General features: G+C 40.7%; 1 pseudogene across 1 annotated transcript; it reads right to left on the bottom strand.

The window, feature by feature from the left end:
* Positions 1 to 2,400: 2,400 nt before the first annotated feature.
* Positions 2,401 to 3,289, bottom strand: LOC149812373 (zinc-finger homeodomain protein 2 pseudogene; annotated as a pseudogene). The gene has a single exon (XR_016428472.1). The product of XR_016428472.1 is annotated as a zinc-finger homeodomain protein 2 pseudogene (transcript).
* Between the last annotated feature and the right edge of the window lie 2,495 nt (positions 3,290 to 5,784).

The raw sequence follows: 5,784 nt of genomic DNA, 5'->3' as shown, positions 1-5,784 counted from the left end.
TATCATAAACGATTCTCACTCATCTTATTTTTAATGGGTGCAATGCCTACCTTCTTACGTATTTTCTCATTCTGAATCTTATCTTTTAGTGTCTTTCCACACATCCATCAAAGCATACACATCTCAGTTATACTCATTTTTTGAAAATGATCTCTCTTGGCAACCCAACATTTTGTACCATATAGTAAAGCGAGTCTAATTGTCGTCCTATAAAACTTCTCCTTCAACCACAATGGCATTCTACGATCGCACAACACTCCAGTTGCACTTTTCCATTTCATCCACCAAACCTTAATCCTATGATTTACATCTCCATCAATTTCTCCATTCTTTTGAATGATAGATCCCAAATTTTTCAAACAGTCATCTACCGCTATTTTTTGCTCACCAAGCTTCATTACACTCTCATCACTACTTTGTTGCTTACTAAACTGACATTTCATATATTTTGTCTTAGTCTTACTCAACGTAAAATCTCTTGCTTCTAAAGTTTGTCTCCATAATTCTAACTTAGCATTAACCCCAGCTCTAGACTCATCAAACAAAACAATATCATCAGTAAACAACATACAACACGACACATTTTCGTGAATTGATCTCGTAAGTTCATCTAACACTATAGCAAAAAGGAAATGGCTTAATGCAGATCCTTGATGTAACCCGACCGTTATAGAAAAATTGTTTGTCACCCCTTCACAAGTACGGACATTGGTTACTACTCTTTCGTACATACCTTTAATTATACTAATGTACTTGAGAGAGATACCTTTCTTCATCATTGTCCATCAGAAAACATCATGTTATCATATGTTTTCTCCATATCAATAAAAACCATATGCAAATCTTTGTTCTCCTTTCTTTCTCTCTCTATATATATATATATAGTAATACACTCTTGTTTGTATCGAGTTAGTTACTAAATCTAGGCATATAGATACATTTAAGATTATTTAGGTAGCATGTTAATATGCTTAATCATAGTAGGGTGGGTTTTGTGGTTGTAAACGCTGGGTAGGAAAGAGTCTCACCGAGCGTTTTGCAAGATCCGCTCTCCTGAGAAACCGTGTCTCTTTCAAAGACGACGAGACGTCACCCCCTTTGTTTTCAGACAAAAGCTGCAACTTCACATGGCACCCCTTTACTAGTGGTTACCAAGCCATAATTGCTCTCTCTCTCTCTCTCTCTAACAGTAAACCACGGTTAATGAACACCCTGGTCTCACGTGACGTCACTCTCTTTTTTCTCTAACAGTAAACCATGGTTAATGACATCTCCATACCACTCCCTCCTTGAGAGTAAACCATGTCTCTCTCTCTCTCTAACAGTAAACCATTGTTAAAGACACCCAATGTGCTCTCTCTCTCTCTATAAACGACGAACCATGGTTGACAAAGCTCTCTTTCTCTCTCTAAACAGTGAACCACGGTTAACAGAAATCATGGTGCTTGTCAGGCAAGATGACGTCGACTTACAGGACACGCAAACCATAGGGTTCTGTTACAAGGGGTACAAGATCCCGAGTCAACCACTAATCCGTGGTCTTGATAGATCGATCGGATCAGGTCAGTGTTACCCCCTGAGTCCCATGGATGCCGTGGATAAACAGCATCCAACGGACACAGTTGAAATGCTTATATTACAGATGAGCCCCCACGATTGGTTTTTCAAAGCCGTTCACGCTCCAGATGAACGGAAGACTAGTTAATTGAAAACTGGTTGAGTACCTTCCATCGCATAGATGAACGGCATCTAAGGGACCCCTTGACTGGCTACACTGCACCAAACCAACCTGAAATGGTCAAATCCGGCCCAGTCTTAGAATGATCGATGAACCCACTTGGTAATTGATGGCGAAAACTGGACCAGCTAGTCTGCTGAACTCATGGCTCCATTGTGGTCCAAAGATTCCCCCACTCCCATTTTTGCAGCACCAGATGGTCCCATGCCTTTGAGTATCACATCATATACTCGAATCAATCAGAAAATGGTGTTAAAAGCGATACTTAAGAGATAAACTCAAGAGAACTCTGCTTCCCACTAGCGTCTACGCTAGAAAAGCCTCTGATACGTCAAAATCCCATTATTATAAAAGGATTATCTCCATGACATCACTTAAAACAAAAATCCCACTAGATAGTTCTATTCCTAAACAAGTGAAATACTGAAACCCCAACATATAATTTCTATATTATTCAATAACACCAACAATTCTCTTTCATCCACACCAAACAAATCAAACCCTTCTCAGTCTCTCCACACAGTGCAAATGAAAAATGCAGAACATCACAAAAGAAAGATCAAGACTACCATCTTCTTTCTCTGAATTCTACCTTGTGTAACAAAACACAAAACCATCATCATTGCTAAAGGAGAGAAAACACAACATGGAGAATCAAATTAGGGTAATATGTAACAACTCTCTCTCTCATTCTTTTTTTCCTCACTCTACAACATGTAAACATTGTATCCATGTCAACATTTGTTTACAAGAATCCATCATAAGTCAAGACTCAAAAATTTAAGATTAGTTTTCAATGAGAGGGGGAAAAGAAACCAAGCAAAAGAAAGGAGGCTAAAAGAACAAAAAGAAAAACAGAAAAGAAATGATGGGGAGGGGATGTAGAGTTATTATTTGATGGGGAAGAAAGGAAGGGAGGGTCCAACGGCCAGGATTTAATATTTCCTACTGAGTGAGAGATGAAGCGTTAGCAGAGGAGTTCTTGTGGTTATGCATCCACACCTTGAAGACCCTCCGGCTGACGCCGTTCTCCCTGCAGAACATCTGGATGGCCGCCTCCTCGCCCTTCTGGATGCGCCACCCGATCTTCTCGGCGAACTCCAGCATCCGCTCCTTCTGCTCCGCCGAGAACTTGGTCCTGAATCGCTTCCGTCCGCCGGCCTCCGGCGTCTCCACTAGCGAGCAGCACCGCCGGAAGTCGAGGTCCTCGTCGCGGCTCGCCACCACCTTCCGGTGGAAATTCCGGTGGCAGCCGCAGGCCGCGCACCGGAGGCTCCCGCTCTCCGGCGAGTCCGTGGGACTCTCCATGAACTCGCCGCACCCGTCCGTCGCGTAGCTCCCGAGGGTCGCCGCGTGGTTCTTCAGGCACTCCCTGTAGACCGTCCCCGCCCACTGGCTCGACCTCAGCTCGCCCGTCTCCGCCACCTCCATGAGAACAGCAACAAAAGAGAAAAATAACCGGTGTTGTTTTCTTCTCAACAAACACTTGGTGTGGGTGTTGAACGGTGATGGTGGTGGCCACTGGCTTTCTCTCTCTAGAGTCTAAATTGTTACCACAGAGAGAGTGAATGACCTTGTTTTGTTTGTTTTTGAAGAGGGGCCTAGAGAAAGGAGATATAAAGAAACATTCCCGGGGTAATCATGTGAGGGGCAGCCACATAATGGTGGTGATGAATATGAGGGGAAACCGTGAGCTGTATGGGTTTTCTACTTTTCTCAATTATTTTTTTTTACTTTGGGAAGCGAGAAAAGGCCATTGGGAAATGGGACAACACCATCGTAGTTTGATACCACTACCCCTCCTTTGTTCGACTTGTCATTTATCAAATGACAACTATACCCCCTCCTCTCCTCTCTCTTTGTGTCTTTGGTTGAGATAACTATTCTCCTTCTCTCCCTCTTTGTTTTTCTTTAGTTGAGATAAACACCCTCTCTCTCTCTAATTCAGAAAACTACATATGCTAGGGCTATTATCTGCACGTTCTGCTAAGACACCTAGCTGTCTTGTTTCCTAGTTTGATTTTGAAATGAGATTGAACAATCTAGCATGCATAAGCAGAAACAGAACAGTGTACATTGCGCCCGTTTAAAACGTTGCGCTTAATTCCCTGGGCCTCACTCAATTATTCAGTGCAATGTTTCTTTAAATTCTTTCCTTTATTTCTTGGTTTGCTACTTTACTTCTCATAGTTTAAATGTTTATCTAAGAGGGTGCATGGTCATCATGTGATGAGCTATTAAAATTTTCTTTTTCTTTTCTTTTTTTGATAAAGAAGTTCCCTGCCGGATCAGGTAATCTCCGGTTGATGAGCTCTTCAATTATGTTACAATGTATGGTCTTCTTCTTCTTCTTCAATCTGTTCAAATTGAAACTATCATCTGATAATCAAGCATTTGCAATTCTGTTGCGTGCTTGCTCTACAAAGTTAACATAACAAGCAATTTTTGAGGTCATTGACTACTCAAATCCGCCTTAGGGATTCAATTATGTAATGCTTAATCAAGATTAGAAACCTAATCAATGCTAATGATGCCGTCGGTCTCGCTCATTGAATGCGTTGAGGGTATTACAGACAAATACGTGGGGACAAGACAACCCTAAGAGTGGGTTTTGATGGCCATAGATCTCTAAGCAGATTCACGGGCATGCATATCAAAACAATGTTGTCAGTATCCCTATCGGCCCTGAATCGTTTGGCCACGATTCAGGTGAATCAGGCCGATACCCATTCTCAAGTGAATCGTTATGAATCGACTTAAAAAATAATTAAAAAATTATTGTGTCACTCATAAGGTGACACATGTTAAATTCATTAAAATAATTATAAGCATTTTTTATATTTATTAAAAAATAGCCGATTCAGGTTAGTATCATATCGATTTTCTGTTTATATGATATGTATCGGCCGATACAGGCCGATATGCACCGATACTAACATTGGATCAAAACATGGGACCCGTACCTTGATCCATCCTCTTACCAAACAAGGAATCTTTTTTTTTTTTACTCAGAGAAACCACTATTACTCGTGACTTCATGCGCAAGATTCAAAAGAAAGAAATTGCAGAGGCTTTGAAGAAAATGAAATCAAGAAGGGCAGTTGGCCCAGATGGTATACCTATCGAGGCTTGGAAATGCTTGGGAGAGAAAGGTTTAGAATGGTTGACAAATCTTTTTAACTTGATTTGGCGAACAAATAAGATGCCTAATGAGTGGAGGAAGAGTACTTTGGTGCCTTTATATAAGAATAAGGGTGATATACAAGATTGCACAAACTATCATGGTATAAAACTCATGAGTCATACTATGAAACTTTGGGAGAGGGTGATTGAGTCTAGGTTGAGGAAGGTTGTCATGATATCGGAGAATCAATTTGGTTTTATGCCTGGAAGATCAACTATGGAAGCTATACATCTTCTTAGACAACTTATTGAAAGATATAGAGAGAGGAACAAAGATTTGCATATGGTTTTTATTGATTTAGAGAAGGCATACGATAGAGTACCTAGGGACGTTCTCTGGTGGACAATGATGAAGAAAGGTGTTTCTCTCAAGTACATTAGTATAATTAAAGATATGTATGAAGGAGTAGTAACCAATGTCCGCACTTGTGGAGGGGTGACAACCAATTTCCCGATAACGGTTGGGTTACATCAAGGATCTGCTTTAAGCCCTTTCCTATTTGCAATAGTGATGGATGAGCTTACGAGATCAATTCAAGAAAATGTACCGTGGTGTATGTTGTTTGCTGATGATATTGTTTTGATTGATGAGTCTAGAGCTGGGGTTAATGCTAAGTTAGAATTATGGAGACAGACATTGGAAGCTAGAGGTTTTAAGTTGAGTAAGAGTAAGACTGAATATATGGAATGTCGGTTTAGTAAGCAACGAAGTAGTGATGGGAGTGTAGTGACGCTTGGTGAGCAAGATATACCGGTGAATGATTATTTCAAATATTTGGGATCCATCATTCAAAAGTATGGAGAAATTGATGGAGATGTAGATCATAGGATAAAGGTTGGGTGGATGAAATGGAAAAGTGCTA

Source organism: Nuphar pumila, chromosome 17 (genome assembly GCF_984573655.1).
Source record: "Nuphar pumila chromosome 17, dmNupPumi1.hap1.1, whole genome shotgun sequence".
NCBI classification, from domain to species: Eukaryota; Viridiplantae; Streptophyta; class Magnoliopsida; order Nymphaeales; family Nymphaeaceae; genus Nuphar; species Nuphar pumila.
Note: the sequence above shows the minus strand (reverse complement) of the source record. Positions and strands in the feature narration are given on the sequence as shown.